The sequence below is a fragment of the Carettochelys insculpta genome, chromosome 13 (assembly GCF_033958435.1).
Source record: "Carettochelys insculpta isolate YL-2023 chromosome 13, ASM3395843v1, whole genome shotgun sequence".
In the NCBI taxonomy this organism is placed as follows: domain Eukaryota; kingdom Metazoa; phylum Chordata; order Testudines; family Carettochelyidae; genus Carettochelys; species Carettochelys insculpta.
Window position 1 is genome coordinate 21,952,252 of NC_134149.1, and position 13,718 is coordinate 21,965,969.

General features: G+C 42.4%; 1 long non-coding RNA gene across 1 annotated transcript in view; it reads right to left on the reverse strand.

Moving 5' to 3' along the window:
• LOC142020275 (uncharacterized) overlaps positions 1 to 13,718 on the reverse strand; it is a 55,214-nt gene that overhangs the window by 9,261 nt on the left and 32,235 nt on the right. The window lies entirely within an intron of this gene.

Consider the following 13,718-nt stretch of genomic DNA (forward strand, 5'->3'; position numbering starts at 1 on the left):
TCTCTTGCACCCTTTCTTCCTCAGACCCCAACCCTCAGGCCACTTCTGCCCAGATCACCCACCCCTAGCTCACTCCTGCTCCCTCCCTCCTGCCCAGAACCCCAAATTCCCAGACCACTACTTCACCCTCCTCCCAGACCCCACACCCCAAGCATACTTCCTGTCTGCTCCCTCCCACACTGAACTCCTTATTTTCCCCCACCCCTGAGCCTAGAGCAGCCCACAAGATGTACTACGAGCCCTGCCCCCCTAGGCTCTGGAGCTGGTGTGCAAGAGGAATGAGGGGAGTGTCTCTTTTTTTTCTTTCTCACTTGTGTGGCCCCGACTTATCTGTCTATGGGTCAGTGGCTTCCCACCCAAAAAAGGTTCCCTACACATGCTTTTAATAAACCTGATGTGTGACTACTCCTTACATAAAGAGATCATGAACTACTTCTAGATAATCTTACTGTAACAGGTAGTAATCAGTCAGTCATGCCAACTGAAATTATTTGTCAAGCCATATTTCTACGTATCAGTGACCAATGTGTTAGTGTCCTTATGTTTTTCTTGTTGTACCATTCTACTTCCTCATGCAATTTCAGTTGTTCTCAGTGCAGATGTGAACATATACCACCTGATGAGTGCAGCATCTTGGACAGATTAGGCAGATCACCCTAATTATGCAAATAATAAATTCCACCTCTTTCCAACAAACAGAAACAAATGGAAGGACAGAGTCAACATATAATTTTCTTGTTCAAAAACACTTCCCTCTGTCTCTGACTATGCACAGGAAACTCATGCTCAAACAAGTTGCATGACCCAAACAAAGTCTCTTCATAGTAGGAAATCCTTATGACCTCCATGAGGTCAGATTGTCTCCAGGCGATAAAAAAAATTATGTTTAAATAACTGGACATCTTTGAGTTTGATGCCTACTGTTATGAGCTTTGGATTAGTGAATGGCAAAACTAGATCAGCCCAATGGGCTAATAGTTTTCCAGTGGGCAGATGGATGGGCGTGATGTTCAACAGATTAGTTCAACATAAACACTGAAGTGAAACAGGGCTGTCTTTCATTTCTGCTGTTTGGCATTTCTGAAATATGGATGGTATTAGCAGCATAGGCACTGGCATTGCATGGGTAGATGGCAAAAGTTAGGTGGCCTAGATTTTGCTGATGGTATTGCATTATGGAGCAATGCTCTTGAAAAATCACATAACGCGATGGCTGTGCTGTGCTCGGTGGACCTATTGGTCAGATTCCACCGTCAAAAGTCAGGAGTCAACTGGGTCAGACTACAAAGAGATCAGAATCACTCAAGTCAAGTCTATAACTAGAGTTAGACTGCTTCAGGACACCAATGGGTTAGAAGCAGGAGACAAACTGGAGGTCAGAAATCGCAAGTCAGATGCCAGGAGAGGGGGACAGGAGCAGGATGTGCAAGGCACACAATCCATGGCAGAATGGAGCTCAGCTGTTTAGACAGTTTCCTGTTCCTGCTTCTAGCTTAATTAGGGTCTGTGAGCCAATATGGTGCTGTAGAACACTGCCAGGGCCTCAGAACAGAACCTTAAACGGGGATTGGGCTTTTTGGGTCCCAGGTAAGCAGCTGTCAGTAGGCTGTTAGGTGACGGGTAACAACATGGCCATTCTTGCAGACTCAGGTTTGAGACCTGTGAATCATGATGTAAATACAGACCATCTGGGAAAAAAAGCAGGGCTCAAAATTAGTTATTCTAACACACCTTTGAAACTCAGAAGTTCAATAATACTATCATGGCAAAATATCAAGAACATAGAATAATTCCTCCCTCTCGGTCACTTTAACAGCATACACAGTGCAAAACTTGACTGTTCAATAGCATTTTGAAATTAATTTGCTTTGGTCTCATCAAGCCTCTTTTGCCTTCACTCTCCAAGCACAGCTGAGTGATTGCATTTCACTGGCACAAAAGTGCATGGAAAGGTTAAATAAGCCACTCACTGGTGAAGAACTGTCTTCTGCTGGTTTTGTACAGCACTTAGCACAACGGGGGTCTGGGTCCATAGCTGATGTTCCAAGGTGCTATCGCAACACAAATAATAACTAATGACAACATCCCAGCAGCACACAAGGATCCATAGAGAATTTTAGATTTATGCTGAAAATACTTACGCATATAACTTTGAGAACAGAAACAATGCCAGGTGGGTTTTTTTTTTCGAGCCAGTCATGATTAATCAAATACAGCCTCAAAACTCAGTGAGAACTGCTCAGCATCAGCTCAGAAATAGATAGCAAAATCATTAAAATAATACTCCTAATGCTTTTGAATAGCAGAGAAGGTGGATATTCAATATTCACTAAGTAAAAATAAAGCTATACTCATGAACTATTCATCTATTCACCTCTAAGTCCAAACAGCATCTAATTAAAGCTTTTGTTTGTATAGACATAGTTTGACTTCTCTGTTTTGGAGCACAGCTCCAGTTGGGCCAATGAGACTCTGTGTGTGTGTGTAGAGGGGGAAATTCCACATCCGCTTGAGGCTTGCAATTTTAGGGGGCAATAGCCCTCCTGCCCTATGCTTTGGGGGATGCATAACCTCTGCAATTGCTGCACTGGGTCAAGGTACTGGGAGATTGCACTGTCAACTGGAGAAATGACAGACGTAGTGTACAGCAAACAGCTATGCATACCAGAGCATGTTAATTTATTATAACATCAATGGCAGCAGCAACACTGCTGATTATGCCCAGAAATCCAGGTCTGAAAAAGAACTAGCACATTTAAATAACTAGACTATAGCAACCAGTTTATTTAATAGGACATAAAAACAAGTAAGGAGACATTAAGGAAACCACTCATGGAAAACTTAGGTCACATTATTTAAGATCAATGCTGTTTCTGTGTTGTCTCTTTAATTTATATTTCTCTTTGTGCTTTACTGATGTTATTAATAATGATGACAGTGGCATAAAATCAAGATCTTTGGTGCCTAGGACTTTTTCTTCCTTTTACTGGTGTTCAAGCTGCCCATTTTATTTTCAGTTTAGGATGCCATTGTTATGTATGAAGTAAAAACCAGGAAGTGAACAAAACTATAACCAGAAATTGTAACTGATCAGTCTAGTTTCCTAATCATAGTTGTGTGAACTGTTAAAAAAGGGAACAGAAAAATCTACCACCAGTTTAATCAAATGAAATTAAAATAACCCATAAGAATGCAGACCATGATGTAACAAGGTAAAAGCAAATAACCTCATAACTTCGTACTGTGTAAGCCTCCTTGCGTTCTACTCTAGCCAGTCTTCTTGCCTCATGTCATCCCTCTATTAATTCTAGTACAGTGATACTCAGATTGATGCTCAGGAGCCACAAGCAGCACTTAACACATCTCCTGCAGCTCTTCTCAGCACATGATATCAAAACACTGTGGCTGTGTCTACACTAGCTCCCAACTTCAAAGGAAGCATGGTAATTAGGGCGTTGGGACATTATTAATGAAGTGCTGGGGTGTATATGCAGCAGTTCATTAAGCTAATTCTCCCCCGCGGCACCTTCAAAGTGGCAAACTTCGAAGTGATGGCTTGCGTGTAGCCACGGCTAATCCACTGGTACTTTGAAGTGCCCAGGCTACTTCAGAGTCCCTTTACTCCTCAAATTTTGAGGAGTAAAGGGACTCTGAAGTAGCCTGGGCACTTCAAAGTACTGGCAGGTTAGCCGTGCATACGCACAAGCCGGCACTTTGGAGTTTGCTGCTTCGAACGTGCCATGAGGGAAAATTAGCTTAATGAAGTGCTGCATATGCACCCCAGCACTTCATTAGTAATCTCCTGACACCCTACTCACCATGCTCCCTTCGAAGTTGGGAGCTAGTGTAGACACAACCTGTGCAACTTAATGTTATTATTCAATCTTTGCTATTATTCATTCTGGATGCTTCAAACTAAATATTTCGTCTGTCTTACTCTTTAAATATTAACATGTAGTTCTATAGTAAATGAAACAATGAATTCACAACCCTGTAGCTCTTTTGGGTTTTGCTAATTGCTAAGTTGGCTTCCAAACCACTGAGGTCTGAGTGTCACTGATCTAGCATCTCAACACCTCGGCTATGTCTACACTAGCCAAAAACTTCAAAATGGCCATGCAAATGGCCATTTCAAAGTTTACTAATGAAGTGCTGAAATACATATTGAGCGCCTCATTAGCATGCTGGTGGCCGTGGCACTTCAAAATTGACGCGGCTTGCCGCCGCGCAGCTGGTCCAGACGGGGCTCTTTTTTGAAAGAACCCCGGCTACTTCGAAGTCCCCTTATTCCTATGAGCAGATGGGAATAAGGGGATTTCGAAGTAGCTGGGGTCCTTTCGAAAAGGAGCCCCGTTTGGACAAGCCGCGCAGCACCAAGCTGCGTCAATTTCGAAATGCTGCGGCCGCCCGCATGCTAATGAAGCGCTGAATATGTATTTCAGCGCTTCATTAGTAAACTTCGAAATGGCCATTTGCATGGCCACTTTGAAGTTTTTGGCTAGTGTAGACACGGCCCTCTATCTGTTGTTGTTCCCTTGACTTCAGTGGAGCAGTTTCTGGTAGTAAATGTTTGCAGAATCAAGCCATTAGACCATAATCTCAATTCCAAAATGCAGGTTAAGAGGAGGAAGGAAGGAAAGATGGCTACACACAATGTTATAGACCTCTATTTAAGCTAAAGAAGAGCAGCTACAGGAGTGCTCCAATTTATATTCCCTGGTTGTTCCCTTATAGATTGTTATCAGCCATTTAAAATATCCTTTGAGGGGAAGGCCTGTACAGAGGAATGTGCCTTACATTGATCTCTAATATTAACAGAGCTGCCTAAAGTTAAGTTCCTAAGCTCACATTCAGGCAGCACGGAGACCAAATCCAGTTCTATATGATGAGACAGCTGTTAGGTGGCACTGTAATAAAAAGCAGAGTGTGAAGGACACACACTGTACGTAGCTGATCACCTGTGCTCTAGAACATCAGGGCAAAGAGGATCATAAAGTCCGCACATAAGTTTACAAAATTGAAGTTCTCCTTCTCCAGACATTACCTGGATTAGAGGGAGGGCTGCCCACTAATTTTGAATCTGACAGAAAGGATTAGAGGCTGTTTTGTCATCCACTGATAGTACACACTAAGCAGAGCCTAGATGTTTAACCTATGACATAGTAGAACATTCTTCATTGATTCCCCTTGTGACAAAAGTTATGGTACAAAAATAAAAATCTATTAATGTATTTTAAGCCAAGAAGCAAAAAGCCTCTAGATTTTTTTTTATGAGTAGAGACATCTGCCTTTAATTAAGCCTTGTGTATCAGTAGGTGTCACTGCCAGTTTGCAGAGAATGGGAATTTATGTACTGTACATGTATACACATAGCTGAAATTTCTGACCCATTCTTCATACTATTCCAGACCCTTCAAAGTTTATTTAACCTTTCTGATTATCCTGCTCTCAAATGGATCCTGATCTTTGAATACTGATCACTGTTTATGCTTAAGGGCACAGAAGCATGGTAAATTTCACATGTGACTATAAACTGTCCATTAGATGGTGCTCAAAGCTCATCGTGATTACTGTTGATTCAGTAACAGAGATAGCTCTGTTAGTCTGCATTTTATCAGAACAAAAAAGCAGTCATGTAGCACTTTAAGAACTAAAAAATAATTTATTAGGTGATGAGCTTTCGTGGGACAGACCCACTTCTTCAGATCTACAGCCTTACCAGGACAGACTCAATATATAAAGCACAGAGGTCCAAAAATTGTTATCAAGGTTGACAAATCAGAAAAATTGTTATCATTGTTGCAAATCAGAAGAGCAGTGGGGGTTGTGCGGGAGAAGTAAGTGTTAGGTTAAAGAGTCCTTATAATGAGTTGGGTAATTGTTGTCCCTGTTCAAACCATGTGTTGATGTGTCAAATTTGAATATGAATGTTAGTTCCAAACGTTCTCTCTGTAGACAGTTATTGAAGTCTCTTTTCTGAAGAACACAAACTCACACTCCATTAAAGTGCTGGCTGACAGGTTTGTCTATCGGAGATGTTTGATGTCTGCTCTATGTCCATTCATTCTTTGGCAAAGAGTATTTGCCATCTGCCATATATTCAAAGTGTGTGGGCATTGCTGGCACATGATGGCATATTTGACGTTAGCTGAGGAACAGGGGAATGTGCCTATGATTCTGTAACCATCATTAGACCTAACCCCATTGATATCTCCAGAATAGATACATGGACAAAGTTGGCAATGGGGCTTGTTTTGTTAGGAAAAGTTCCAGGATCAGTATGTGGTATGACCTGTGGTTGCTAGTGAGAATCCTCATAAGTTCAGGAGGCTGTTTATAGGAGAGAACAGGCCTGTCACCTTGTGCTGTCTGGAGTGTGGCATCATGATTTAGGATAGGTTGTAGGCCTTTAATGATGCATTGCAGTGGTTTGAGTTGGGGGCTCTAGGCCCAAAAAAACCCAAAAACAGAACACTACTCGTTATTACCTAGTGTTGTTGAAGCCATGTTGGTCCCAGGATATAAGGGAAACAAGCTGATCGCCGACTTTCTCTCTGAAAGAGACAGTACGGACAATAAAAAAGACGATAAACTATTCACAGAGTACAGGAGCTATAAAATCCATCTCTAATTAATTAGCACTCAGTACAATCCCTTAGTGCTTGACATTCTTCATTCATGCCACTGATATCGCCAAAAAGAACTCTGTTCCCATTTACCCCCTATAATTTTCCACTGGGATGTGTTTTCTGTTGTTGCACTTTAATTCCACAGAATTCTACAACACTTTAAGGCCAAAGTCTGTGACTTGGGTGAACCAACTTCTTGGCAGGAGATACAACTCACTAAAACATTCTTGGCTTTGAGTAACAAGGTCCATGTAGCCCTCAGCAGTCCCACGTCTTCAATTCCAGAAGCTGCTAGGGAATGAAGAGGATCCAGTAGTCTGAGCCAAGGCTCTCTGCAGCTCTGCAAACCCCAAAGGATGGTGAAAGGTAGTCTTTTCCAAAATAATATGTTATCATAAAGACAATTATATTGTCACCACAATTCTCCCAATAGCAGAACCCCATGGCATCTTGGATGGTGCAAGAAGAGCAATATGTATGACCATTCAGTAGGGTGACTGTATTTCCCTGTGCCAAACACAGGACACCCGTGAGGGGGTGGTTCCCCAGCTGTGGCTGCCAAGCAAGTGCAGCTCCCTGGTTGCCCCATGCCACAGTGTGCCAGAAAGGGGCTGCTGCCCCATGGGGGATATCCCCAGTTGCAGAAGCATTTGCTCTCAGGAAGGAGGGTGGATTTGCCAGCTGTCCCATGCCACCAAGCTCCAAGAATGGTCCCTGGTACCAGAGATGGTTGGCCTATGGGGGCTGCTGCCTGGTGGGCTCTGCTGCAGCGTCTGGCTTTCCCACACCTCTGGGTGTCTGGAATGGGACTGCTGCTGACTGTACTGGCCAGTCAGTACATGCTTGACATGCTGTCCAGCGAGCTCCTGATTGATTTTACTTGCAGCTACGGCTGCACTGACTTGGTAAAAGGGCAGTTCAGTAGGGGGAGTGAATATATGGCACAATTAGCTATTTTGTTTAAAAAAAAAATGGTGGGACGCCTGCCTAAAATACTGTAATCCCTTGATTTACAATGGAGGTTGTGTTCTGAGCAACCTCTGTGTAAACTGAATTTCACATAAATTGGGGAGGGGTTGAGGGAGCAAGCAGCTGGGACATGAGGGGGGCAGCCACGTAGCCCGTGGCTTCTCCCAGCTAGGGGGCATACAGCTGCTTGTGGCACAGTTTCTGAGAAGCCACGTCACAAGCAGTGGCATGCCCACCAGGCTCCCCATCTGGGGAGGTCAGCATGCAGACAGAGACTTGGGACACGGTTTCTCGGGACCTTGCCACAAGCCTCTGTCTGCGCACCGGTTCTCCCAGCTGGAAGGAACAGCACTGCAAGCACCAGTCTGTCAGGGACGGCAGCCTGACTCGTGGCTGCTGTCCTAGGCAGGAGTGGCTGCTGCTCCTGTTAGGGGCAGCAAGAGTAAGGCTGCTGCCCCTGATAGGAGCTGTTTCTGCGTTCCTGTGAGAAACGGCAGTTGCATTAACCTGAGACACACACAATCAAGTTGCGCGTATCTCGAGGGTTTATTGTACAGGACTGTCTCAGTGACAACAGGACAGATGGTCACCTGACCAGTCGGCCATCAGTTTGCAGGCCTCACTGCAGTTCTCAGTAGAAGAGTATTCTAATCACAAAACCCACCATTACAATTAGCACCAAAATATGAAAGAGTAAGGGTGAGTAAACTGCTCTCCATTTATTTCTACATCTAGAGGGGGTCACTTTGGTCAGATGTGAAGCACAAACCTCCCATTGCCACTGCTGTATCTGGCTGGTGTATAACCAGAGGATGTCAGTCTCAGGGGTGGTCACATGGTATTACACACACACACACACACACACAAAATTAAAGGGAAAATTGCATTGTTTATTTTTGTTTAGGGCCTTAGAATGTGTTAGGCACCTGACAAAAGAGAAAAGAAGATGCACTCCCTGCTCATGAAAGCTTCTGGACTAGTTAGATATGATGCAAGGAAGAGGAATGTCACTTACAAAGCAGCAAAGGCAGGGGAAAGACCCAGGAGAATGTGTAGTTGTTTGGCTAAAGAAGTACTCAGCACGGTGCCACAAAGGAGGGTACCTATACAAAACACACCTTCAAAGAAATGGCATTTGTAAAACTGGTGGCAGGAGGTGGGATTAGGAGGAGGAGGTAGTTGCCTCGTGAACCAGCTAAAAACAGGCATTCCTCAGGGCAGGCATGAAAATATGCACAGAAACAGCAAGTGTGTCACTGGCAGAGTACATAGATCAAGGACCACATGACATCATCACTGACATTCAAACAACTGCACTCTGAAAATGAAGGCAATGCAGGGAGAGGCCAGACTCCATTTGTACACTGTCCTATCCATACTGGCTCTTCAAGGATGAAAAAAAATACAGAGATGAATAATTAAAAATGTGCTAACCCTTTTTAACGTTTAACTCTCAACACAAACAGGCTATTAGTGAAAATAGTGAGCAATTGTTACTCTCAGTGTTGGGTGCATGCAGTGGGTTGGGAACAATCCAGATCAGTTTCAGTGAAAACCTTTTCATATCAATCAACTAGTGTACACTAGAGTTAGAACCTCTCTTCTCCAGCCACCTCAGGACCTGACTGCTGCCAAACGAGAACATATGCCGGAATATAGTAGGTTAATATTGTCTAACAGCATTACCAACGCTTCCACTGCATGCTGGACTCTCAGAAGTTATTTAGGGGTAAATTACAATTAAATAACAGCACAGAACACTTAGAGCCAGGACTGATGGCTGTAGATAAACTTTATGAGATTGTGAGAAACTTGGCCATGTCCGTGATAAGTGGTCATCTGACTAACTAAAATCATACTGGATTACGGCTATTGCTGGATGAGAGAGTGACAGACTAGAGAGTTTCATCCTGTAGGATGGGTCAGCACTGGGACTATAGGGCTGAGCATAGCTGTCTTCCTGAGCTAGTTCTTAGCTAAGATACGGTGAACTTCCTTCTTCATTAGGCTTTTAACTATTCTGGGCATGGACTGTTTTTATCTGTGTCTTGTAACTTAATAGGACAGGATTTTACACAATATTTCTTAGATGTAGGTTTAAATTAAAAACTCCACATCTGGTCCAAAATTCAATATCTATGGAATGATCAGAAGTGACACTCCACGTTCAACTACTTATACAATAGGCAGTTTGAAATATGGTCCCAATCCAAATAGTCCCAAAATTGAGATGTTTAGATTCTGCCCATTATAGAGAAATCAAGCTCAAACGTAGATATGAACATAGATTTTAAATTTGGATCAAGTTTTGGTCCCTGTCCATCTCCAGTATTTATTTCCATCTTTTTAAAATCTTAAAATGCACTCTGACATTTCCTACGTGTATTTTTTTAGATGTAAGTGGGTACAGTTTAGGATTAGTTTAGAATGCTTTTGGGTATAGGAATATTAGAGGTAAGATGGGGTCTGCTACTAATTATGTGTATCTAAGCATTGGTTAGGGATATTTGCTTTCTGAAGACAAATGAAGGTTTACTAGAAAAACATTGGTGTGCATTTTCTGTAAGTGCACTGAAATTCATTGCTGATGTCTGCAGATCCTCATCTTGTGATAATTACGAATCTTGGGCTTTTACATGGGAGGGTAGTCTAAAATGCAACCATGGATTTTCCCACAACAATTATTGATGTGGAGACCCTTTACAGTTCTGTTTCTGCACCACCTCCATTCAATGTACTCAGCGTTCATTGTTACTAGAATTCTTCTAAGTTGCCATGGAAATTATCACCATGTCCCTAAGCAGAGGATTACAATTTCATGACAAACAACAGAAAATGGAGGGAGAGTACTTTGGCTTAAACAGATATTTTCAGTCAGCTGGGATAAGGAAAACAAAAAGTTTCAGACCAAAAGCAGTCAAGTAGCACTTTAAAGACTAGCAAAATAATTTATTAGGTGATGAGCTTTCGTGGGACAGACCCACTTCTTCAGACCATAGGCATACCAGAACAGACTATGGCTATGTTCTGGTATGGCTATGGTCTGAAGAAGTGGGTCTGTCCCACGAAAGCTCATCACCTAATAAATTATTTTGTTAGTCTTTAAAGTGCGACTTGACTGCTTTTTGTTTTGATAGTATATGGACTAGCACAGCTCCCTCTCTGTTACTATTCAAAAAGTTTCAGAGTATTTTGGCACTCTTTAAGGCCCCACCCCTTAAGGATTTTACATGATAGCCTCTGTTCATTCTTTAAAGCTACAAAGATCATACACAGCTAGAAATCTCAATAAATGCAAGTTTCTGTAGTGAGTCCTTCAAGAGCAACTTAAAGTAGCATTGTCATCAAATACAGTGATGAGTGACCAACCTGCCTCAAACACAACCTGCAGTATTTCATTCTTAATGTCATACTGTGAAGCCTGGATAAAGCAGGGTAAGGGTACATAAACATTACTGATCATATAAACCTGAGTGCTGCAAACTACTTCACTTGTGGGGATCCCAGTATTCCTGTGCATTTCCATGAGGGCTTAGCTGAGCTCTGTGACTTATAGAAGAAATGACTGCCTGTCATGCCGACCAATTACGCAGACCATTTCTCACTGTTTCCTTGTACTCTCCCACCTGTGTTCATTTGCTGCTCTCTCTTGTCTTATATTTCCATCGTAAGATTATTGGGCCAGGAACTGTTAATCTGGGGATTTTCTGCTTCATGATTGTACATCCCCTAGAACAATGGGTTCCTGTTCCTTGTCTGGGACTCATAGGTTTTCTGATAATAAGACGACAATGAAGAAGAAAAATGGGATCATGGCTTTAAACAGGATTATTAGTGCACCAGTGAAAACAGACAGAATCAAGAGAGGAATATGTAAAATTTTTTCAGTGAAAAATCAGATAAAATTTGACAAAAACATTTCACAAATTTGTGCTGAATTCACCAAACAGTTTGTTCTACCCAGGCCCACTGTTGGGGAAGATGGGGAGAGGGGAAGCCCTGGGCCTTTTAAATCACTGTTGGAGTGCCACATGGCACACTTTGGGAGGCTCTACATGCTGCTGGCATGGTGTAGTGCACTCCAGGTGGTGCTGAGGGCTGGCTGTCCCAGCCCTGCCCCTTCTGCCTGATGCACAGAGCAAGCCCCTCCATCCTCTTTGTTCACGGGCCTGGTAAGACTCTCAGCCTGCCAGGAACTACCCCGTCATGCCCCTCTCCAAAATTCCAGAAGTCAAGAAGTTCTGATTTTCTTTTTCAAAATGACTTTTCATTTCCAGTTTTAGTTCAGGTTTATTTTTAGATGGAAAAAAAAAGAAAAAACAAAAACAAACCAAAACAAACCAAAACCCACAAAATTGAACACCACCTTTAATTTTGCTCCAGTGTTTCAGTCACTAAGATATGAAAGGTTTTTGTTTACCTGATTTTTTATTATTATTATTATTATTATTATTGTTGTTGTTCAGCCTGTGCACTGAAAAAAATCAGTTCTTTGCAAAGCTCTGCTTACTACAAAAGCCAAGAAGCTGGGATAGCACAATTTAACTTTTATATGAGGATAGACAGCTGCCTCTCCCCTATCTTAACAACTGGATTTGTGTGCCAGGCATTTGATATGTGAAGAAAAAGACAAAGCTTCTGCTAGAAGACACTTACAAAGTACAGGCCAGTTTATATCCTAGTAATGGATTAAATAAATTCAAAAATCTAATTTCTGGATCACATTCCAGTGACCATATGCCGCTCTAGCAGCATCAAGGGGCTGGAACCTAGGTATGTCTTCTCACAAGGGAATTTTTTGAGAAGGCGGGTCCCCCTATCTGTGAAGGAGGGCACACTTCTGCGCAGCCTTCAGCATAGATACTTGCGGAAGGGCATGAGAAGGCTTGGCCAAAGCACAATGTGCATTGGCTGGAGCATGCCACTTGGCTTGAAACAGTTGGTTGTAGGCCATTAACTTAAAACAGTCTATCTCCAGATTATCGGGATTTGTTGACAGAAGTTTTTGTCAGATGAAAATTTATGACAGATCACAGCCAAACTGCCAAGTGGATTGCACGAGTGATCTGCTCTGTCAACAGAGAGCAGCCGGACTGCCTGGCCACACTGTTGGCAAAATGGCCAACTGGAAGCACAGGAGGTAGGGCTGCCCAGTATCCTGGAAGCCCTGTCTGTTGACAGAGAGGCCCCGGAACGTCCAGACTGGCTTTCTGTCCACAGATCTTTGTCGACAGAGGTGTTATGCCTCGTGGGGAGTGGGATATGGCTGTCAACAAAAGTGCTGCATTCTGTCGATTTACTATCAACAGAACGGCTTGGCATTCTGGACACTCCCTGGGTTTTGTTGACAAAACCCTCAAGTGTAGAAATAGCCTCTGTTGGGTACTCTAAATTGTGCCAGAAATCCAGCAGAACCCAGAATTCAAAAAGCATACAAATGGTTCAGAGTTAGCTAAGCCCACTCTTTACCAGGGCTGCTCTTCTAAGATACAGCTCAGAACTGGGAGCAAAATGTTCATATTTGATTCACAAAAGCACTGTAAATGTTGTATGCCTCTCTGAGCTGTCCAGAATGAAAAATTAGGCTGGAGGGAACATTACTGAAAATGTTCTAGTACTTCCCAGTTGAGTCACAATTAGTAAATAAACAAACAAGTGGAACAGACCCTGCATTCTCCATGAGAGGAACTCCCATGAGAGTTTAAACATTCCTAAGGTAATAAACAACTAGGAAATCTAAACTTAGAAAAATAAAACCAGAACCCTTTTTTTATATATTAGAAAAATTGTGTTTTCTTTTTTCATAGTAACTTATAAACTGAAACAGTATAACAGCCGCCAAGATTAAAATGAATTCACGGTTTATTCACAATGTTCATTAGTAGCAACAATATGGGTGTGACACTAGAAACGTTTTCCCTATTCTTCTATCAGATGGTGAAACTAAAACCCATGAAGATTTCAATGTCAAATATCACAGTCTGAGTTCCAAACTCTGACTCTATGAACACTTTTTACTGATCAGTGGCCTTGTTTTAAGTCGATAAGGGACCTAGTCTTCAGTTTAAAAATAATCAACAAAACATGGAATGTTCATTCACAGGAACAAGTGACACAATG